The sequence below is a fragment of the Aythya ferina genome, assembly GCF_964211825.1.
Source record: "Aythya ferina genome assembly, chromosome: 1".
NCBI classification, from domain to species: Eukaryota; Metazoa; Chordata; class Aves; order Anseriformes; family Anatidae; genus Aythya; species Aythya ferina.
The window spans coordinates 173314260-173339985 of record NC_140296.1 but is presented as its reverse complement, the minus strand read 5'-3'; positions in this window follow the sequence as shown (position 1 = coordinate 173339985).

The window sequence follows — 25726 nt, the reverse complement described above, 5'->3', positions numbered from 1 at the left end:
GGAGCCTTTTAGCAATATGAGAAGGTGAAATAGGGAAAGAAAAGTGTTTTGGTTGTAATTATACTACTTCTAAGTTTCTTCCTAACAGCAGCATAAATTACATCATGCTGAAAAACATTGCACTATTGCCCTCTATTTTAAAACTAATTTGGAAACTATCTGAAAATGACAGCAACAAGGAATCCATGTTTTTCTTCATGTCTCGCAAAAAATGACATGAATATTTAGAAGGAAAAAATCACGTCTTTCAGATAGCTCCAAAAAGTGGTGACCTGAGGAAACAGAAATATTTTCTATTTGGGCCTTTAGGTACAGTCACATCTACACCTCAAATGTATAGCTTACATTGTATTAGTTGACTCTCAGTCTTTACCAGGACTGAGTCATACTCATACCCAACCCTACTATCTTGTGTTTCCTTGATGTGGCAAAGGTGAATACAGGTTTAGACAGGCCTAGCAAAGACTATATGGAAAGAGCAGATCAATTAATTTACCTGTTGTGATAAGACTTGTCACAGTGAAATATTATCTAAACAAAGTGTGTGCCTGTTCAAGAGGATGTGCAAAAATACAAGAACTAGCAAAGCAAATGGTAACACCTAGTATAAATGAAGTAATATAAAAGTGGATTAGAAAAGTCAGCTAGTAACACGTATATCTTTATTTTGCAAAGAATCTCTGATTATCTTTACATCTTTCTTTTTATAAATAAAGATAGCAGCCTATAAAAAGCAACTAAGACACACAGAAAGAAAGAAAGAAAGGACGTTTAGATGTAGAGCTTAGGGATATGGTTTAGTGGGGACTGTTAGCATTAGGTCAGAGGTTGGACTCGATGATCTTGAGGTCTCTTCCAACCTAGAAATTCTGTGATTCTGGGAAGGAAGGAAGGAAGGAAGGAAGGAAGGAAGGGAGGGAGGGAGGGAGGGAGGGAGGAAGGACAAACAACAGGGTGGAAGAAGACAAGAAAGCTTCCCTGTCATGCCTAGGAAAGAAAAATGGCTTCAGCTTGAGCGTGACTGTAAACTTTTCAAAGAAAAGTGAAAAAGAAAAAGAAAAAGAAAAAAAAAGAAAAAGAAAAAGAAAAAGAAAAAGAAAAAGAAAAAGAAAAAGAAAAAGAAAAAGAAAAAGAAAAAGAAAAAGAAAAAGAAAAAGAAAAAGAAAAAAGAAAAAGAAAAAGAAAAAGAAAAAGAAAAAGAAAAAGAAAAAGAAAAAAGAAAAAGAAAAAGAAAAAAGAAAAGAGATAATGAAAATATTATTTTTAGTAAACAATGTGAGAGGAAGCACAGAAAAGAAAGTGAATGCAGAGACAGACATTCACATTGCAATGAAGAACACAATTTCTTCCAAGCTGGTTGCTGTGACTAGTCACACATCTGTAAGACACAGGTCTGGCTTTTCTTTGAGGGCAATGTATTCATGCATTTATATCCAAAGCTTTTTCATGCATGAGAAAAGGTTTAGGGCCAAGGTTTTCAATAAAGACTAATGATTTTGATGTCTCAAGTCCAAACACCTCTAATGAATTTTATGTTCACTCATATTAAATTGCCAGGTGGTGATGCTGGAAGTGAATGCAAGTAAAAGTCATGAGCAACTTGACCCAGGTAGTTAGCTTCTAGAAGATACCTAACAATCTTACTAACCCTTGCAGTATAAAAATGACTCTGTGAAACACCTATACCTGAGACTCACTCTTGCTGGCAATAACCATTTCTAAAATACAAGATTTTAAGTTTTGAGAAGCTTATTTAATTTTGCTGTTTTCTGTAATTGGATTTAATTTCAGGATTGTTAAGGTTTCTTTTTTTACTGCTCAACACATTCATCTGGGTAATTATTTAAAAGAAAGATACAGTTTAAAATAACCTGCTACAGATGTTCTTTTTTTTAAAAAAAAAAAAAAGTCATTAAGAGGGTGTGTTGTTCTTCATTTGTTGCATTATGTTGAGCCTCCAATTATTGTTTCATCAAACAAATTAAAATTATTTAAAAGGGATTATTATTATAGTCATGTTGTTAAGTATTTCAGGTAGTAAATGTGTCATAATAATGTTTCTCAATTAATTGTTCTTTGTGCTGGAAATAACACCTACCACAATATATTGGTATTACATACAATTGCTTACTTGTGGGATGCAAGACATAACACCTACCATAATATTTCAGTCCTATCATTCCTTATGTATATACCTATCATTCCTTACTCATGTGATGCATCAGAATTCAGGCTACCAACCACTGCTTGAAAGAATGAATGAGAGAATTGTACTCTAATGGTTTATGAACATATCTTTTTCCTCACAATCAAATTAATTTTGGAAAACAAAGTTGGAGTGAGCTTTTTTCCCTTTTCTCTGTGATGCAAGTATGAGAATTAGGATATTCAAATATTTCATATGTATCGTACATGTCTCTCTTCTACCACAGCTTAATATAACAGAAACTTAAGGGAAGAGCCCTTTCTCAGTTGCAGAGTATTTTGAGAAACTGTAGTTTATCCTGACTTAACTGGGGAATGTCACAAAGTTCCCATGGAAGTCTCCATATAACCTTAGATGTTTATTTAAGATATCTGCATTGGAGGCTTATTCACCTGAAGTTCCCTTAATCATTGATGGTAGGTGATAGATGTCTTCAGACAGTGATTAGGATGGTGGGCTAAATAGCCTTTTTATCTTGTCTCCCCTGTTGATTGTGAAAAAAATAAATGTTTTCTTGATGTTTGTTTTAGTTTTTGGTCTTATCATGGCCTTTCTAATAGATATGTGGACTGCAGTTTCTATTATTTAAATCTGCAAAAAATAAACTTGCTTTTCTTTGTTGTCGTCCTCAGATCTTTCAAGAACTGACTGTGTGTACAGAGATCTATGGATCACAAGTTGAAAAACATTTCCATACAGTCAGTAGTTGCTACAGCAACAAGGCTTCTACACTAGATAAGCAGTTAACAGTAGCTGGAATGAATCTGGGTTTTTATGAGCAGTTGTACCTTGACTGAATGGATATAGATTTCAGGGCATGAAAGTATGTGTGAAGGAAAGTATATAAAATGAAAATTTGTTCACTTCTACAGAATAAGGGACGAATAACTTGCATTTCTTAAATATATCTGTCTTAAAGTAGGAGCTACTAGAATGAATCAAGGCTGTCTAATATCTCTGGAATTACAGCCTAATTACTACATCCCAAAAACCATCAGTGTGCCAAAAATAGGCTCAATTTAGAAACAACAAGACAAAGAAAATATCACAATTAAATAGTAAATATTTGCACCTTGGAGTCTAAGTGCTCATTAGAGCAAACAGGCTTATTAGCTTTAAAATGTAGAAATGTGCAGATTTCTGTTTCAAGGAAGAGTCAGCAGCTCTGTGGCACTCACTGGGATAAAGTTGCTTGGCAGAAAATAGAAATTGTTTGGAGATGCCAAATCTGGAAGCCCAGCAGGGGCAAGGCTGCTGTAGGTCCCACTGGCAACAAGGCTGAGCATCTACTGTAGGCACATACACACACATGGGTCACTCGGCAGACCCCAGGGTCTCCCTGGGACTGGCCAGGTCCAGCACTCACACTCTCCTGGTAGCCCAGGCCCCTGTTCGAGGAACACCTGCCCAGGCACCTGCGCCAATCTCTGGCTGGTCTGGCTAACAGAAAACCACTGTAACTGAAAATTTTTAACCAACCATCATTGAACAGTCTTGGTCCTGCACCTCTTAGCTGCTATAATTGGAAGTTGGTAGTGACATTTCTATTGCACAGAAGAGGGAGTGTGTGCTGGTATTGATTTCAGCTGGAAGAGGATGAGCATAGTGGAATCTTCAAGGAACATGTAGAAGAGATGCTTAAATTTTATAATACTACTCTTATAACTTCCAGCCAAAAGTAAGACTATTTAAAAACTACAATAAGACTTTTTTTTTTTTTTTTTTCCCTTTAAATCCTCAATTAAAACTTTCTTTGACTTCACAGACTTACTCTCTTTGGGGAGTTATAAGTTGCACATACTTGTGAATATTTTTCCCCATTTAATTTTAAAAGTGTGCCTCAGCACAGTGACTTTTTTTTGTCTTCTTTGTATAGTGCATTTTATCAATCATATTTAACACTGATAACTAAATGGATTATTTCACCAGAGTCAGCATCTCTTAAGGTGTACACACAGCAGAAGACAACCTCTGCTCATGACTGATTGCCACCATAGACCTTAACTTAAGAAAACTCAAGATGGCTGAGATTTTACCGGTCAATTTTAATGACTATTAGTATGACTTTAGAGCTACTATGTGGCTTAAAGTTTAGGTTTATTGCTATTTTTTAAACATACAATTTTTTTTTCTCTTCAGAATAGGTTATAAGATGTTTAGTTTATTAGTTAATATTAACTTGTCTGGATTTTCTTTTTGGCACAATAACCAATTCTTTTGAAATCATGACTATTGCTCTGATGGTCAATGGGACAATGGGACTTACAACTGGGATTAAGAAGTATAGTTTGATGAATCTAGTTCTGCATTTGGTCAATGTCTTCTCATGAAGTACTGCAGTTGCCCACCCCTCCTGATGACTTCTGGTCGTGATGGATTATACTACTGTTTTGACTAGGAGTCCAGCCCTCAGTAGAGACAAAAAATACCTCAGTTCAGATTTCCATGTGTCTTTGCAGGAAGATAGCCAAGGCAAAATATTTAGTTTTCAGGCATGTGGTCTTTAGGGAAAATGAAATTAAAAAAAAGCAGCTTTCTGTGGAAAGCAGACAGTTTTTGGAAAAAAAAAAAAAAAAGGGGGTGGGGTGGGTGGGTTGTCCAAAAGCCCAATTTTCCATTGAAAGAGAATTTCAAAGCAAAATGTTCACCCAACCTTAAAATACAGCAATAAACATAAATTAATGGAATGTAGTGTTTCAGGCTATCTTCTTACACTTACTCTCTCACACATGAAGACACACACACATCTGAAATGGACAGACTGGACAGACTGCTAGCCTGTTAGAGAGACTGTAGTGTCCATTTTACTTGTAATTTAAAGAATCAGGAAGAAGATAATGAAAAGATGTTTTCTGAATTATAATCCTTAAGTAAGTTAAAAAAAATCTCCTGCAAGGTGTTTTGAAACCAACACTATTAACATAATACTTCACTGAGAAACTTCTTCCTACTCTTTAATGCAGACACCTGTAAAAGATAACTGAGCTTAGATAAATATTTTAGAATATTAATTCACTGAATAAGTGTGGGGTCTCTAATTGTATTTTTTTAAGAGGAAAGACAAATGTAGGATGATTATTGTCTCTACACTGCTTAATGAGACATAGAATTAGCTTGGCTTCAGCTTTGTCATATCTGTTAAGTCAATGGATTATTAACTCTAATGCAGTAAAGGCATTGTCACTCTTACATTTTACAACATAAATGTCTAAGATAAAGGTTGGGAAACTCGTGAAATAAAAATCTGTACATTACAGATTCATAATTAAAATTGGAGACCTATATGTATATTTAAGGGGATAAAAGGTGGATGGTGAATAACAGCATCAGAAGGAGAGAAGAGAGAGATGTAAGAGCGACTATTAAAAATTAAATAATTCAGAAAGCAGTTCAAGCAGAGCAATATCCCATGTGGTTTCTATGTTCATCACTAGCTAAAATCAAACTAAGTATTTATACTAATCTAAGCAAGAGCAGAAATGTCAGTAATAGGTAATAAATTTTACCATCTGCCTACTCTGAGCCTGTTTTTCCTTATCACGATAATTGTTGAGTGATCTCCCTGTCCTTATCTCAACCCTTGAGCCCTTTTCATCATATTTTCTCCCCCTTTACCTTTGAGGAAGGGGAGTGAGAGAGTGGTTCTGGTGGAGCTCGGCTACCCACCCAAGCACCACCACACCCTAAAAGAATTCAGAAACCAAAGATGTTTTGAGCTCATTTTCATGCAGACATCTTGAACATGCTGTCCTTGTACAAAGTCACAGTAGTGATATGCTGCAGTGAGGGATGGGACTCCTTTCCAGCCAGCTGTTAGCTGATCTTTGTTTTGATCTTATTTTTTTTTTTTTTTCTTTTAAAAATTAGATGAAGTAATGGAAAGTCTTAAGACAATGAAGAGCTGGCTACAGATGCACATTTATCATATAGACCAATTAGCCAGCAAACAGGGAATGAAGTCAAGTCAGGTTAGCTCTAGGAATCTATTAGCTCTAGGAATCTATCTAGGTTAGATCTAGGAATCAATTCACAGATTCCTTGGACTTCCTTTGTGATAAGTTTAGTATAGTTTGTTTTGTAAAAACTTCTGTGAAAAGTATCTTTAAAAATATTTTTTCTTTCTTGAAGATTGCTTGAAATTTTACATAAGCATTGGTCATATATATAGTAGTTTTATTAAAAACATCTTTATTTGAATCTGCAAATGTCAATGTCAGTAGTGAACTTCAATTAGGTTATACGTATGTAAGTATCTAAACACTCCAGGATCGTAAGCAGTTAGGTGCCAAGGTGAGATTTTTGAGCCAATATATTTTCATTTCAACTAACACTCTTTTCTTTTTTTAACTCCTCCTCCCCCTCCCCCCCCCCCAACAATTACAGCTGTGTAAATTATAATTCCAAATGTCCTAGAGTAGGTTAGAAAAATTCATAATGGACTCAGTTTCTCACCACAGTCTTCCTGAGACAGAAACATTTTGATACAAGTTTCAGTTTGCATATTTGAGCTTACAGGGGAATCAGAAATGGATTAATGTTCTCAGAAATTCTTTTATTTTAGGTAGACTCTGACACAGTATCAATTTAAAGAGTCCAGGGCAAGTTTTTCTTTGTTTATTTGTTTTTTATTTATTTTTGGTTGAAAAGGGGCAGACTGATTGGAAGGTCACTCAGATTTTAAAGAAAAATATTTAAATACTTTCAAGTATTTTTTTTTTTCCCATTTTTGACAGAATAAGATTTTCTTTTTACCAATCTGCATGTGCTAAACATTCTCAAGACTTTCCCAAGTGGCAAAAATCGATGAGCCTAATATAAGCTACAAAGGGCTTATTCCCTTTCTGCAAGGAAATACACTAAGCAACTTGCAAAAACAGAGGAATTTGAAGAATCATATAAAATACCACAACAAAATGTTAAAAGTCTCATGAAAAAAATATTTTGAAGTATCTTTTAAAATAAGAATTGAAGTATAATGACTGTAGAGACCACTCCTAAAACAAAGTCATCTGTATCTGAATTATTATTTTTTTTTTCTGTAGATACAGCTGAAGAGAAAGTCATAAACATTTTATTGTCTCTCTCCAAGGTTATAAAGTTCTCATTTGCAACAATTTTTCTTGTTGACATCTGAACCTGTTCTACCATGTCAGAAGAAAGACTGTTGATGTTAGTACAAAAGACCACGAAATATAAGCTCTAGCATGAACCCTGCTTCCTCCCAAACAACACCATTTTATCCAGCAAACATCCTTTCTGCATGCATTCTGTAATAGCTGTCTGTGCCAGTAATATAAATAAGCTTTCTCTCCTGCAGAGCCAACACAGCTAGTAAATACTAAGCTGCAAATTTTGTTCCATCTTCTATATCATCAACAGAGTGGTTTAATAACTTTCAGCTGGATGCACCTGTTGAGGGAAATAGGGTGATAGTATCATCCATAGAGGGTATAATTTGGAATTTAGTGTTGCACAGATGTAGCTGTGAGCTCATTTGGTTTGCAGAACATTTATAACTAGCAATGATATGTGACATAAAAAAAAAAAAACAAAAAACAAAAAACAAACAAACAAACAAAAAAAAGCAAAAAAAAAACAACAACAACTAACAAACAAACAAAAAAATAACGAGAGAGAACAGCACAATAAAATAACCATATTTGGCTTGATTCTAAGGAATAGAGAGAGAGCATTTAGAATAAGCAAACAGGCAAAACACACACACAAAAGAAGAACCTCCAAACATAAAACAACAGTAATAACAACAAAACCCATGACATTTAATCTGTAAACTAAACACATTTGATGTGAAAATTTCTTGAGTGAAAATGATGTGAAACCCACAATGGGATTTTTCAGGACATGACAATGTTTATATTAAGAAATCAAAATCTACAGACTAAACTGCTGATTAGTTTGTACCAGACCATTTTTCACCACTGGGAAAACAGATTTATTTAAAATTTGCAAGTCTAAATTCATCTTGAGGGATGTCTTGACCAATATATCCAACATGATGAAAATTTGGAACTAATGTTACTTTAATTTTATGAGTGTGGTCACTGCAAACACCTAGGAGCATTCATTAAAATGGTTAATCCAAAGCATATTTTCAGGGGAAATTTTGCTTGAAAATGAGCTATACGTTTCATACAAAAAATGATTTGTGTGCTCCTGTGAGTAACTACTACAGAGCCATAGGGTAAAGAAAACTGGTTCTTCTAAAATAACTACAAAGTTATGTTCATTAGTTGCCTTAGGCAGTGTGGTCCTGAGCAGTCTTATATCTGTGCAGGTTATAAAATGTGGTCAGAGCATTTGATTTGCATCTGTCTGCATAAGCATGCCCGCAGCTTCATCAAGAAGTTGCACAGGGTTTTGTAGAGTCTGCATTGCAGCTAAATCTACCAAGCCAAATATTTGCCTTGGAAGTACTCATGAATACAATTGTACTTATTTAGATCAAATTAAATTTTAATAACTTTTCATTTATTCAGGAGGAAAGGCAGATATTCTGTCACTGTGTTTCATGGGCTTTTTGGGAGATTTTTCTTAAGTAAAATCATGAAAACATTTGTGTGCATATACAGAAAACCTTATACTTTTACAATTTTAGAATTTCATGAGTACTAATAGAGCTGTATCATATACAATGTTATCAATGTCATTAAATCCTTCAATCTATAAGACAGTGTTCCTATGACTTTTGTAGGCATGATACCAATTCTAAAAGTCCAAGTTTTTTAGTTGTGTATAAACTGCAATCAGATTTGCTAATGTCAGAATTGTCGAGGCATTTCATATAGTATGTAGTCCTCTGCTGCTTTGGTAAAAGGAGAAAGGTAGAAGGCTTTCAACAGATGGAAAATATCTCATTTCCAAATAATTATAATTTTCATTATTTATTCAGTATGCTAGCTTTTCAAAGAAATCTATGAAATAATTGGTGTAATTGTCCCCAGATAAAAAAGTTGGTTGAAATATAGATGTTTTCAATGTACTTTTGCTTATCTATCCATTTTCCTTGGGAAAATAAATAAATAGATCATATTTGTAAGGACTTTACTTGTATTCTTTGATTTGTCTTACTATGATCTTTTTATATATCCTGACCTTTTTATTAAGACTTCCTTCAAACTGCATAGCCAGCATGATGTACTATCATCTGTTGCTTGTAGAGCATTTGTTTTATGCCTGGTAAGAGCTAACTTGATTTGTGCATAAGCACAATCTCTGATCCTTAATTTCAAATACAACAGTGTGAATTTGCTTTCCTACCAGATCCACAATTAAAGTAACCATATGGAAACTACAGAGACATCAATGACACTGGCTCTCAGAGTGATATCCAAGCCTTGGGACAATTTTCTTGAAGTCCCAGGTTCTGAAGATGTGTAACCTCTCATAATAATTTGTAAAAAAATTGCACAATTCATACAACCATAGGAAAAAAAAATAAATGAAAATCTTTTGGTTTTAATTCTACAGTTTTTAAGATTTTTCAGGATTTGATGGTCTGACTCATGACATTCGGATACTGATTTGGCAACATTGATATACTCACAATCCTTTTAGCCAGATCTTCCAAAAGATTTAGAAGTGCAGTGATGCAGACAAACACTTTTAAAACCACAGTCTATCTGAAGATAGAAACAAAGAAAGATTGGGGCATGAACAGACAGAAACAATAACTCTTCCAGACAAAAACAAATAAATAAAAATGAGGAACTTTATATATTGCCCAATGATAGATGTGACTTCAGTTCCTGGCTACATTTCCAGTGTTGAAATTCCATAAATGCCAGTGCTGAGCAACCATCTAAATTGTAGCAGTGTTCAGACATGAATATATCCCACCCTGTTTAGACATCAGATTGAGGTGTCTCAGTGAAGAGAGTAAGTTCTTTATCTTCCCTCTTTTGGCTAAAGGTAAGAAATATCTGCAGAAAACACTCAGGAAAAGCTAAGATCGCATTGGGAAACCAAAGCTGCTGAAATCAGAGCAGACCAGACAGTTGGCTGAGATATCCATTCTGCAGACCCTTGTGTTGTACAGGCCTGTGATTCCTGGTCACTCTGAGTGAGTTGCTTGGCTTTCTCTAAAAGGAAGGTGATTCAACCTTTCCGCATTAGTCCTGTCATTTGCTATATATAGTCACAATAAAATAGTCAATGAATGTTCTACAGTTAACATTCACCTAGCCCTACTCTGCTGCTAGCAGGAAACCTGTCTGGAAAAAAAAAAAAAAGTATCAGTGAAATGGCAAGCTGTAAAGAGGAACATTAGTAAATCTCATGTAAAGAAAATATTGTAACAGTGAATCACTGCCAAGAAATTCAGGAAAGTGATTCTCAGAAGATGTAATTTTAATTCCTGATTTTGCATATATATCCAGATGTGATTATAATCAGTCTACAGTGTATGTAAAATAAATCATGTACACGTTTTTTAAGATAAAGCATTCTTCTGTAAATATTTATATAACTTTGGAAGATCTCAATTCTGCACACACTTACTAATAAGTGGAATGTTTATGACAAGTATAACCCTTCATAAGAGTGGTCTAAAATTTATACTACAGTAACAACAAGTCTGTGTGAAGTAAAATGGTGCTAATTCAGGGATGTGTTGAAACACAAACAAACATATTCAGAAATATTCAGAAATATGCATCACAGAGCAATACTTAGGACTAAACTACCTAGATCCTGTTGGCCAATTGTTTTCTAAGAAAGCTTCCATTTCCTTCTCCTTCCCCAGCTATGGATATTATGTCTGCAGTCTATAATCACACCCCACTTTTACTCCATGGCATAGCTTCTCCTTTTATAAAATCAAGTTTGGGAAATATCAGCTTAGAGAAGACAGTCTCTAAAACCTCTGTAAGCTGTATCTTTTCTGTTTCTATTCAACTGTTGTTAAAGAACTGTAATTTGCTGTAGTTTGATATACATATCACAAAATAGTAATTTGTGGCCAACATTGTCTCATGATTTAAGATATCAACAAACAGTCCAGAGTTTCCTAGAATTGATTTTTACTACATAGCTTGCTCCTATGATTTTCCTAGTTTTTTTCCCTTTTGTTACTAAACCTATTTTGTTCTGTTTATTATTTTCACAGCATGATGTGAAAATAACCAGTGAAAATAAAACAATATTATATGTCCATGCAGTCAGAGGGAAGTTTTGGTTCGTACAGGTAGGGTCTTAGTGTGATGGCTGCCTCAATCTAAGTGCAGGTATTTTTCAGAATACATTTAGAAATAGTACTGTTAAGAACTGAATTAAGAAAATATTGCAGCTAAAGTATTTAGTTGATTTTCTGTTGTTATGTTTTCTATGCCAGGTATTCTCTTAATCTGTTAGCTGCTTCAAGTGTTTCATATCGACCCTGATAAAAGATATAATGCATCTTCCTTAGAATTTTGTATGTATATTCTGAGGGCTATAATGTTGTTGTCATTTTGATACAGAGATTCTAGCAGTTTTCTGATTTAAGTCTGAATCGCAGATAGCTGGGAAGTTTTGAGAAACATTTGTGTAGTGAAGGACTGAAGTGATTTTAAAATCCTGGGACAGTGTTGTCATCTGTTATGACCAGCCTCAATCTGTGTGATTTGGCCCAAGAATTTACTTACTGACTGTTGTTGCTCTCACTGTCCCATACTGCTACTCAGCTGAGACTGGAGCCTGGCCAGGCAGTTTTCTTCCTCTTATTTTCTGTCATACACATTCTGGGATGTTACATCTACCTGGGAAAGCAATGACAGAAATAAATGCATCCTACTTGTAACTCATTTTGCAGAGAAGAAAAAAAAAGTCAAAAAACAAAAACAAACACAAAAACAAACAAACAACAACAACAACAACAAAACCACACACATAGAATCAAATAATTATTTTTTTTTCTCATTTGCCATTTGCTCTACTTTAACATTAGTAAATGCCAGAGTCTCTGGGAAGTAGCCTCTATCAGTCTTCTCTGCAGTACAGTAAAAGACAGAAGAGGGAAGCCACTAATTACTGCTAGTCATCACTGCAAATAGATGGTTTCTGATTCTCACTTATCTGATGGCCAGAAATCTTCCTCTAATTTTTAACCTAAATTTACTCCTGATTATTTTGCATATTCATTCTTAAAGCAGAAATGCCATTTATATTACATCGACAATTATCACTAGGTTAATCATAGAGAAAGTCTTTTTCTACCTTAGTTTTCATTCAGTGCTCCCAAAGAGCTAAGTTCTCTTAGTCTTCTTCCATAATCTAGGCTGCACACTTGCTAATATCTTCCTGGGAACAGTTTATGTTGACACCAATCACTGATATTCACTGCCTAGATTCCTTTGCTCAGGGCTGCTTTACACTGATGTCTATACAGTGAGTGGCTGTGAACAGCTGAGCAGCTGTGCTAGCATGTTACCCTAGGTTGTGTGCATGTGGCTGTGCTGCCTCTTCGTGCAAATTGAGTTCTGAGGAATGAACTTGGATGTCTCTTTCCCATGTTTTCTTTTATTTAAGCATCAGACCTGGTTTGTGTGAACATGGTAGGTGTGGTGTTTTTGTCTTGCTGGGCAACTAAACACCAAAACTGCTCTCTCACTCCCCCTTCACAGAAGAAGATGGGGAAGAATAAAATATGCATGAAAGAAGAAAAATGGCTCATGGTTGAGATAAGGATAATTTAAGTAAAGGAAAAAGAAATAAAGAAAAAGAAAAACAAACAACAAAAACAACAACCAGCCAACCAACCACCAGCACCAGCACCAAAACCACACAAGTAGAATCTGCATGGAATTAAAGAGAGTAGAAAAAAAAAAAAAAAAAAGTATTCTTTACTTGCTATCAACAAGTGATGTTTGGCCATGTCTTGGAAAGCAGGACCTTAGTATGCTCTGTTTGAGGGGACACATGTTTTCCTAACAAGAGCCACCTCTCTCCTCCCCCTTTCCCACGTTTTATTGCTGAGTATGACACTGTGTGGTATAACCCTTTGGTTGGTTTAGGTCAGCTGCCCTGTTGATGTCCCCTCTCCACTTCTTGCCCACCCCCAGCCTACTAGCTCTGGGGGTGGGGTTGTTGGAGGGAGTGTTGATGCTGTGCCAGTATTGCTCAGCAATAGACAAAATATCGGTGTGATGACAATGCTGTTCTAGCTAAAAGTGCAGAGCACAGTACTGTATGGGATGCTGCAGGGAAAGTTAACTCCTTACCATCCAGGCCCAGTACAGTAGGGTGCCTCTTCAATTTGCTTAAATTTTTCATTCTTGAGTGTTGTGTAGGCATATTGCTTGCCCTCATCTACGAAGCAAGATGAGACTTGTATATAAACTTATAACTGCCCAGTTATAGGGGAATATAACTGTCTTTGTCCCAAGGAAAAATTCTCCCGTACAGTGATAACATACTGCATCTTCCTCTGTGTTCATTAGACCTTCATGATATTAATACCTAAATCATTATCCCCATTGCCTTGATTTTTGTTTTCTTAGATGCATTGATTATAAAATGTATTACAAAATGCCTCTAGGTCCTGTAATATTATATCCATGGTATCTGTATTAGTCTTCCAATAAATAACCATCACAACAAGATAATGGTGTAATTGCATAATTTAGATATATGACAGTAGAGATTTTTTTTTCCTTTGGTTTTGCTTTAATTATATATTTATCTTTAAAGGATTTCTTTTCCTTTTCACTGTCTGATTTTCCAAAGGCAGTATATACTTTATCTTAACCACAAAAAACAAGGATCCATATAATAATAATAATAGTAATAATAATAATAATAATAATAATAATAATAAATAGTAATAATAATATGCCTGAAATAATGAATTACACAGATTTCCTATATTCCTTAAATGTATGAGAAAAAAAAATTCTATACATACAATTTAAAATGCTCCATCTATTTTTTTCAGCATGAAATTAAACATAATGCCTCATGGTTCTGTAATGGTTTCAGTTAACTGAGCTTGTGCCAGTAGAACATGTGATACTCAGAGCTCTCTTTGCACTTGAGCAAAACAATGAAGCAATCAGAGTATCCTCAGAGGGACAATCATGGCTCCACGTTTTTTTTTAAACTTTGCAAGAATTAAGTGTAAGTAAACAAGAATATTCAGAATTTTGATTTTTAGACTTCAAATTGTTTTTAATGATGATTTCAAATAAAACTTAATTTGAAGGTGAAATTTCATCCAAATTTTGTTATTCATATTTTGGACTCCATTTGTGAAGTACTGCTTTCAAAAAAAAAGAAAAAAAAAGTATGTGACTAAAATAAATTTTACTACCCTCTATAAACAGATTATATTCTAATATGTTCAAGTCTTTGAGGTTTTCCAGCTGTGTCCCTTTGTCCCTTTCTTTCTTACATAGACTATAAAGAAAAGGTTTTTTTTAGCAAATGAGAGAAACTGACATTTCATGTTTAAATAAAGAAATAAAGTTTTTGTGTATTACAAAGATCACTGGACATACATTACTGTTTTCTGGGAGTTACTGAAAAACATCTAAAGGACAACACAGTCACTGGTCACAGCCAGCATGGGCTCACAAGGGGAAGGTCATGTCTAACAAACTTAATTTCCTTCTATGACAAGATCACCCAGCTAGCCGACCAAAGGAAGTCAATGTAATCTTTCAGGATTTCAGTGTAGCTTTTGACACTGTCTCTCACAGTATTCCTTTGGACAAAATGACCAGAATACAGTTAGATAAAAGCATAATAAGATGGGTGAAAAATTGGCTGATGGGTTGGGCCCAGAGGGTTCTTGTAAATGGGTTTACAACAGGATGGTATCTAGTGGAGTTCTCCAAGGCTCCATTTTAGCACCAGTCCTCTTTGATGTTTTCACAAACAATTCAGATTTAGGATTTGTAGTTTTTTTGAGCAAGTTCATGGTCAATACTAAATTGGGTAGAGCTGTTGACTCTGTCAAGGGTGGTGAAGCCTTGAAGAGAGATTTATACAGGTTGGTGAGTTGAGCAATAACCAACGAAATGGAGTTTAACAAGAGCAAATGCTGGATTCTGCACCTGGGAAGGGGCAACCCTGGCCATGCGTACAGACTGGGGGACAAGATGCTGGAGAGCACTCCCACAGAAAGGGATCTGGGGGGTTTTGGTTGACAGCAAGCTGAACATGAGCCAGCAGTGTGCCCTGGCAGCCAGGACGGCCTACTGTATCCTGGGGTGCATCCAGAATGAAAATGGTAGCTGGCTGAGAGAACTTTATCCTGCTCTTCTCTGTGCTGGTGCAGCCTCACGTCGAGTACTGTGTGCAGTTTTGGGCTCTACAGTACAAGAAAGATATAAAACTGTTAGAGAATGTCTAAAGGAGAGTGACAAAAATGGTGAAGGGTCTGGAGGGGGAGATGTATGAAGAGCTGCTGATGTCACTTGGATTGTTCAGACTGAAGAAAAGACTGAGGGAAGAACTCATTGCAGTCTACAGCTTCCTCACAAGGGGGAGTGGAGGGACAGGTGCTGATCTCTTTTCTCTGGTGACCAGGGATAGGACCCAAAGGATTGGTTTGAAGCTGTTACAGGCGAGGTTCATACTGGTTATCTAAAAAAAGTTTTCTCACCAAGAGGGTGGTCAGGCACTGGAGCAGGCTCCCCAGGGCAGTGGTCTTGGCAGTGAGCCTGATAGAGTTCAAGAAGTGTTTGGACAACATTCTCAGACACATGGTCAGATTGGGTGGTTCCACTGGGAACCCAGGAGTTGGACTCGATGATCCTCGTGGGTACCTTTGAAGTTGGAATATTCTATTCTTCTGTTTATAAAGCTAAAAATTTCATTAATATGCTTGAAAAATTATGAAATTCAATGGAAAGCTTTATATAATTCTCCATCAGTAAAAGTAGTGATTAAAATACATGAAGTAAGAAGAAGGTGACAATTTAATTTTTAAATGTCTCATTTTCAGTAATGTGTGATTTACACAAATAAGATACAATTTTGCAACTTTTACTTCTATAAGAACTGCTATTTGACTAATGGTATCAAAAATGAAGCACAGTGCTGACTGGCAATGTTTTTCAGTCATCTTTTGCAGTTACTGAACCAAATTAATGATTCTAAATTCAACAACACATCTTTAAACAGGAGAAAAAAGAAATGTATATTTCTTTTTTAATTATTTTAGTGTGAGTGCACAGCCCATCAGATTGTGCAGCATCTGTGTCTCTGTGAATGAACGTATAGTGTCTTAAGTTCAGTGCATAAAGATTTCCATCTGCTACTGATTCTTAATCAAGAATTATAATTATTTTTTTAACAAATAGTCAAGTGCATTATTTTTAACATGTTCTTGATAAGGTATTACCTTCTACCACAACTCAATCTTTAAAACTTAACTTTTAAGCATTTATTTTTATTCCAAAATGTTATTTGAGTTTCTAAGACTGTTTAATTTTTTATTACCACTAAACTCACTTCAAGGATATAGAGAAAATGAATTATTGCTAAAATGTCTAAGTAACGTTTTTGATTTGTTCATTATCATTCTGGCTTGGCAGCTAACCATTATGAGGTAGAAATTAATTTTATGTTCTCTTTTGTTATGCAAACCAGTCCAACAAACTGAAAAGAGCTGTGAAAAATCCTGAAAACTGTAACTGAATGTGAAACCATGTAGAAAACAGTTTTCACTTTTTAAATTGCAACTTGTTTTTCTCAGGCCTTATATTTGGTGTAGAATAACACTTACTGTGCTAGAAAAACTGGGTAAGTGCTGCAGAGGCTGATGGTGAGTGCACTCAGAGGACACATTACACACTTCTCCTCTCAGGAAATAATCCCTGAAAATATTTCCCATGTCTTTCCACTGCCCAGCTTTCCCCTGCAATAAGCTGTTGAGTCTCTTGCACTCCTGGTGAAGTTAATGTGCAGGATGCATACTATACATGGGGATGTACAAATCCAAGAAATAGGACCAAGAATTCATCCCATTGATGGTTAGGTCATGGTGACGGAGAATGGAAGAAAATGAAAGCTGAGATTTCACCCAGGGAGGTACTTCAGATCCATCCATATTCTTAATTCAGAATTACTGGATGAAAGTGAGGAGGGAGACTTTAAGGCTCTGTAAACTTCTGCCTTACACTTTTACAGTATACCTATGGAAATAGCCTCTGGGGATGCTTCCTGTAAGAATCTGATGACACATTTCTGTAGGGTATTTCTGTCGTCTGAGTTTTCCCTGATCTAAGAGTCAGGTCAATATCTGGAACAAGAACAGGTGTGTACAAAGTAGGTAAGTATAATCAAGACATGTAGTTCTATAAACATAGCTTTTGGGAGATTAATACTGATTTACTCCTGATTAATCCATGATTTACTGTCATTCCTGAGAACAGCTTCAAAAGTTCAGAGTAGCAGTTCTGATTTGCGTAATTTGCCTAAGCCTTGTCTGTTACTTAAAAGATGTAAGATGCTTGATGTGGTCATCTGGAAGAGACATTACCTCAGTAATGGATATTAGTGTCTGCAATTAATGGGACCTTAGGTGAACAATCATGTTTTCCCATTTGACACTGTCTCTGATAAAATTAAAAGCAAGGTTACACTATAGTGCTGAAAAAAAACAAACAAGTAAACAAACAAACAAACAAAAAAAACCAACAACAACAGCACGGTATTCTTTGGCCCTGAGGCCAAGTGACAGCATACAGCTCATACATCCAACTAAACACTTTTACACTTTCTATGGAAGAACTGAGGCTACATTCGCACTGTCCTATTGGGAACAGTGTCTTAAATAGCAAAGCTGAAAATCTAAACCAGGACAACAGGTGTGCTATAAATTAGTAATACATCATGTCATTGCTAAGGGCAGTGCTTTGTTTTATTTTTTTTCCATTAGTGTAGCCTATGAGAACATTGACTCCACTGTCAGTGTATGATTATGTTATAGCTAACTTTGTGCTGTTCTGTCAGTGTACTTTTTTTTTTTTTTTTTTCCTTTTAATATGTTGTGGGCTTGACTGAGATCATCTCTATGTCAGCGTTTGTTTTTTTTTTTTTTCTGTTTTTTTTTTTTTTTTTTTTTTTTTCATTTTCTACAAAGGCCATTAGATCATCTCGTCTGACCTCCTGTAAATCGCATGATTTTATATTTCACCTGACTGTCCCTGTATCAAACTCCATTAGCTCTCATTTAGCTAAAGTAAACCTTTTCTCAAGGTATTCAGTCTTGAGCTGAAGATATGTAAAGATATTTCTTGCCTTGATATTTTCAGTTAGTGGAAAAACTGTTTTCCATGTTAAGAAATCATGCCTTCCTTCTTGTTTAAATATATCATCATTCATTTTCTAGCCAACAATACACTTTAGTCCACTATATTAAAGATTCGTTTAGCATAACGTAGTTTCTTTTCATTAATTAATTATGCATGGCAACTAAATAGTCATCTATCTAATAATAATGTATTTACATACACAAGTACACATATTGCACTATTGCATGTATTTCATAGAATCATAGAATATCTGAGTTGGAAGGGAGGAAGGGACCCACAAAGATCATTGAGTCCTACTCCTGGGTCCCCAAAGGACCACCCCCACCCCAAAAAATAATTAGACCATGAGTCTAAGAGTGTTGTCCAAACACTTCTTGATCTCCAGCAGGCTTGGTGTCATAATCACTGCCCTGGGGAGCCTGTTCCAGTGCCTGATCACCCTCTTGGTGAAGAAACTTTTCCTTATAACCAGTATGAACCTCCCCTGTAACAACTTCAAACCATTCCCTCAGGTCCTACCACTGGTCACCAGAGAAAAGAGCTCAGATTCTACCTCTCTGCTCTGCTTTGTGAGGAAGTTTTAGACTGTACTTGTATTTCTATATATGGTTTAAATACAGTGCATGCAACATCCTACTGTTGATCTAAGTATTATTGTGTTGCTATTATGCTTCCCTGTATGCACATAGATCCCACAGAATTATTTTAGCACATTTTGCTGACAGTAAAACTGACTCCTACATTAGAGCTTAGAGTGAGGTAGGCTTGTACTAACTTTTTCTCCTTATTATTTTGCATTTATATTTTTCTAAGCATATTTTGTGAGAATAGTCCTGTTGATAATAAAAAGTAACCAGATTATACAGGATGGTTATCATTTTCTCTTACTCATTTATCATCTAAGCATTCCTTCTCATCTGTGTACTTTATTGGCTGTGATTTCATGTTTGTCTCAGTGTTATTAATGCAGATGTTGAATTCAACTCCTAACATAGTTAATCCCTGAAGAACCTACATGGAAACCCTCATATAATGACGATTTACCACTGACCTTTCTCTTATGCTAGTTAATTCATTTATGCCTTATTAAGATTGCACAGTGTACGATTTTAAACAGAATGCCACAGTAGTTCAAAAAACATACAAAATTTTGTCACTTCTAGACTACTTTTATTAGTCACCTTTACTGAAAAAAAAAAATAAAAGTAATCTCATCAAAGAATTAAATCAATTTTCTTTGATAGCATCTCTGCTCTTTAAAATCTGCTCATGAGCATTAATAAAATTCTTGTTTGACAGTCCTATACAAAATAAAAAATCCTGTCAGTTTTCCTATCATCTTCCCTTGGACCGATGCTAAAGATGCTGAACTACAACTACCTGAAAGGAAGGTGTGGGGAGCTGGGGGTCAGCCTCTTCTCAAAGGTAACTAGTGACAGGACTACAGGGAATGGCATCAGATTGCACCAGGGGAGGTTCAGGTTGGAAATTAGGGAAGGAAGGAACAGATTCAGTGGAGCTGGTAGTGGTTGAGGGGATGGGGAGCTCTAGAGCCTCTTGGCCAGGCTGGTAGGATTCTATCAATTTGGTATGTTGCTGACAGTTGAATTTTCTATAAGAGAAGACCACTTAGGTTGCTAGACTGGGACAGACAAAGGGCCCTTTCACAAAATTGAACTTTCCCTCTCACAAAATAGAACTTTTCTAGAAAAAAGAAACACTACTCCACTTAAATACATTCACTTGACAGAAAAATATTTTGGCTTTTCACTGGAAAGGATTTCTATTTCAGAGTCAGCCAATGTTCTATATAAAAACCAAATGTGAACGTGTAAATCTCCATGTGTTACTTTGAGGTAAGATTAGGTCCTATGAAAAAAAAAAAAAAAAATTAAAGAATATTCCCCAAGCTTTGTTATCCCTTCTGCAGATCAGTTTTATTTCTGACTGGTATGAGCTGTAATTTTAATTTCAGCTTATACAGCTCCTCACTTAAGCTTTTACATTTTCCAGTACTTCAGGAACCTGACAACTGGAATACAACCTAAAATTTCAACAGAATTTTATGATTTATACTAAGATTTTTTTTTTCCTCTGAAATGATTTGTTGCTCAAAAATAATTTCTAATACCTAGGTGTCATGGTGGGGTAACAACAACAACAACAACAACAAATTTAAAATAAAATTACCTTTCTGAAACAAAGTAGGATACTGTAGGCCTTATTTCTGAATGGTATTACAGGAAAAAATGGAATGAAGAAATATTTTTTCTTCACCTTTAATGGGCCAAGTAATGGTAGGACACATGATGAAAATATGAATATTTTCCCAGAATACATTTCCCTCTGATTTACAATGATCTATTTTCCTTTAACAAACATTAGTTTGGCTTTACAGGGAAAATTCAAAGAATTGAGAATAAGGTTTAAGTTACTGATCAACAAATTTTATTTAGATTTAGCAATTTAGTTTCCAAGCCCCATTTATTGCAGTGCTAAAAAATTGGTTTAACAATTAAAAAAATCAACACGTAAGATAAATTTTCTCCTATATATTTTGTCCTTCAAAACATTGTGGTTAACAGCTCAAAGACAAAAACAGAACTGAAAGTGTTATAGAAATAATGTGACAGTAAATTTTAAATGATCTCTTGGTTCATATGAAAATAGGGCACTATACAAATATGTTATTGAAATTAATTTAAAACAGAGAAAAGCAGAACAGTATGTTATACAATAGCTAAAAACTTAATTTCAGAGTACCCATGGAAGTAGTTACATTCTCTGTCTAGAAGGTCACAAATGTCTCGATGCATTACATTTGCTATCATTTGCGTATATATCTTCTCAGCCTAAAGTCGATATGACTTCAATAGCATGTCAGAGCTGGTTTTAATTCTCTTCACAGATAACATCAGACGCTAATGATGATTTGTCCCTGATCCTGTGAATGGTTAGCTACATAACAAGGAATAACATAAGCAGAGGAAAATGAATGATGGTATTTCCATTAGGACATGAATAAATCTCGTCTTCCACATTTAGGCACTTGACTGTATTAAGACGTAATGTTTTGAACTTGTGTGTTCTTTGCTGTGTGAGAGTCAAGAGTATCAGACTTTGCTGGCAGCTCTGGTACCTATCTTCTCGTAAACTTTACAGAACTTAATATCTATGTTTTCAGACAACAGAATTCCTAGAAGAATTTCTAACCAGTTCTGCCACTGAAAGGACTTCAGCTGCTTCTTACACAGTCCAACAGTTCCAGTTTTCATTTGAAGTGTCCAAGAAATAAGATTAACAACGTAAAATATTCCTTTCCCTGGTAGCTGCCATACTTCGGTATTCATGGTACCCTAGACCCTTAATAGAGGAATAAAGATGAGCATGTATGATATGTATGATGAGCACTGACAGGACGTTTCTTTTTCTTTTTTTTTTTTATTTTGTATTTTTTTTTTACTCTCAGCTCTGAAGAGAAAAATATCACAACAAGGAGAAAACAGACAACATTCCTGTTGGACCAAGTGTTCAGTGAGTTTTGTGGTGTTCCTGACACTCCTACAGTGCAAATGACAGGCAGCCAGGGCAGAAATTCAGCTTGCCTTGTAGACTGTCTAGATCTGCTTGAGTACTTGATCTGTGCAAAGAGAATATTAATCTATTTAAAATATAAATGACCATTTTTTTTTCCCGCAAAGAATCATCAGGCAATTTAAAGAAATAAAGAAGACAATGCTTCAAGCAAGCCACAATGGTAATGGGAAACAAGAAAAGAACCGATGTAAGGCTCTCAGAGATGCTGATGCACTACATACAGCCACCTCTAGGATGCAAAGACACCTCTTTACGCTGATAGTATGGAAAGCAAGCAGGCAGCTCTTCGGTGGTAACCAGACTCTCACACTGAGATCACTGAGATTCAGCTTTCAAATAAGCTCTCCCTTCTGCATGCTGATACCAGTGAGGATTTTATTTTTGTTTTTATCTGTGCAGTGCATAAAGGATCTTTGTAACTTTTCAAGATTTATCTAAATGGAATTATAGTTATATACACCCTGTCCTTACCTAACGTAAGAGAAATCCTCAAACAATATACATAGTTTCCATCAGACTAGTAAATATTTTTCAACTTAAACAAATAACCCTCTCCCTTTTTGGTGGGTCTGCAATAAAAATATGTCCTAAATTCATAGAATAATACTCTACAGTAACATATTTAATCTTTGCTTCTAAAGGATGTGCATCTTTGTTTCCTTTCACATAAGTTGTAATGTTGATAAGCATGCAAAATCCATATACAAAATAAAAATGTTTTCTCTCTTTGTGTCTCTCTTGGTGACATTTTTTTGTTTTGTTTTGTGCTTTCAGCTTTAGGTGCATTAGTGCTGCCCACTAGTGGACGCCTGAAATCTCTGTCAGCAAATTCCTGGGCAGGTGTTGGTTATTAATCACACTTATTTGGTCGGCTGATTTTAAGTAAATATAAGTAAATATAAATATATTAAGTAAATATATTAAGTAAATATAATGTTTTTGGATTTTAAATTAGCTCATTATTCTATTCAATTGTTTTCCCTTTAAATTATTTTCATTTTCATAGTGAAGAAAAAAAAAAAAAAAAAAAAAAAAGAGAAAGAGAACTCTACTGTGCTAGCTCCAGAGTTAAATGCTACATGTGTGTATACATTTCCAGAAACTCTCAAAGTAGACTTGGCTATAAGAACTTCCCTGACAGAAGAAGCTGACTTGAGGAATATGTACTCTGTAAAAATAAGAACTCACCCACTTAAGATACAATATTACGTTACTTTCTGGAGTGCAGAGAAATTACACATAGGAATAAATTAGAGGAGAAAATTCTGAAAGACTCATTTTAATCTATTGCAACATGGATCAAACATTAAGCATACCAGTAATGACACAGAATTCTTGCATACTTATATATAGATATGTGCTAAATTGAGCCCTTAACTTTACAATTCTTATGTTTATTTGGATCAGCTTTTTTACAGCTCTCATTCCTTATCATTTTGGTACAGAATACAGCTTTTTGTTTTCATCTCACACTTTAAAGTAGGAATAGTGAAGTCTTCCAAAATATCTATCATTGAAGTGGTAAGTTATATTTCTCCTACTGAAACTAGGTATAGAGAAGACCATTTGGTCAGGATAGGATACACAACTGTACAACTACAAGTATGTTTTTTGTTTGTTTGTTTGTTTTAGAATCAGTTTCTTCAAATTGTTTTGATAGAAGTATAGACCCTTTGGCAATACAGTGTTGTCATATTTCATAAACACTTCTGAGTTTTAGCTTAGTCTATATGAAATTTGCTTTCTTTGGCAATGTAATGTCTTACTGACATGAAGATGAGCATGTCAAACATACTGACATGAAGGTGAGCTTTCAGGTCACCAAGTCCTGTTCCTCTCCATGATGTACATGCGGAATTCCTGTTGATATCATTGAGAGGAGCTCGAGTTTCTCTAGGCTTGGCAAATGTCTTCTATTATGTCTTTCCAGCCTTTCATATTTATTAAGAACCACTGCTTCTAAAAAGGCAAATAAAAATTATTATAAAATAGGAGTCTCAAGGCATATGATGTTAATTTAATAAAGACCATACAATATATTAGAGATGTTCCTTTGGGAAGTGTCATAAATAGCTCCACCAGCCTCAACAATGCAATCCTTAGCAAACTCTAAGAGGTTTCTTGCAGGGATACTATTTTGTGACTCAGAAAGGATTTAGTGTATCAAGATATATCACCTAAATTAGGCAGCATATTAAAAAGTAATGTTAGGACAATTTCATGTAATTATACTTTTAACTGGGGGACTGATCATTTCTTGTTTGCATGATGCTGTTGCCTGTGCAACTTATTTCCAACTGGCAGGGAAATCAATTAGCCACTGAATAATTATCCCCTATGAACAAGCAACAAAAACTGTGGTAACTTGAGTAGTATGGACAAAGTGGCCCAGCATTAACTGCTGTGATGAAGAGACACATTCTTGGCTTCCTCAGCACTTGCAATACGTCTCTTTCCCCTGTACTGACCATCTCCATTTCATCCTTCCATCTGCCACACTGCCTGGTTACAGCATGAGCAACATGTACACCTTTTTCAAGCCTTCCTCTGGAACATCTACTACAAAATGGCTACTACTATGCTTCCCTGTGTGTTTCTTCCGACAAAGATGCGATGGAAGACTGACACCTCAAATGGTAATCAGCCTGTGTTTGTTACTACTTTGGATGGGAGTGTAGGAATTGGAAAGGTGATGTGGGGTGGTAACCATCTCCTGATGCGGGGAGCCAGTCTGCAGCAGCCTCTGGCAACTTCAAGGAACATCAAGGAACATCTCTTTTTGGATAATGCAGATGGCATTGTCCAGCTTTGCTGTTTGAAAATATTCTTTGTCTTCTTCATAATAATCTTTAAGGCAAGACTTTTTTTGTCAATATGCTTTTTACATGATGTATAGCATACTGAGACATTTTCAGAAATAATCATAGAGGATCAGTTCTGAAAAACTTCTCAAAGGGTGCTTCAAATGCATAGCCTAAGTAGATGTAAAAATGAAGTAGAATTTTGTATGACAGATTCTCAACCTTCATTGCTCCTTCCATGAGTTATTTCATTCATACATTTGAGAAAATGAGTCTGTGTGTAGAGTTTAATTCTATAAAATAAACCAAGGCCAGCCAAAAAGCACTGGATGACAAGCTCAGGTTGCTTAACAGAAAGTCACATTTTTTGGCAATATTTTGCCCTCCAAGGGAAAAAAAGGGATTTTGCTGAAACATCATTTAAGACCCCACTCATGGGAGTGGAGAGAGGAAGACTTCATCAGGCTAAATTATATATGACATTGTGTAATTAAATATTTGTAAGCTAGACCTACTGAAATCACATCATTCCCATCTACTGGGCTAGCCAAAAGTTTACAGAGAGCACGGACAGACAGGTTACATTACAACATTCCAAACAGTATTATACAATGCAAAGTAGTGCAAAAAGTTTGAGCAGAAGTCAAAAGAGCAGCAAAACAAATAAAGTATATCCTGTCTGTTCATGTTCATATTGCTTGTGATATTAATAATGATAAGCTAAATGTTAGTGTATTTCTATTTTGAGGAAAAACATCATAAAACATGTTAAGCTGACACAAATTTATATTTATCTATTTAATTATCTCAGAAGAGTTTTTGTTTGTTTGTTAATTTGTTTTCTTAACTGTTGCAGTGAAGAGTGT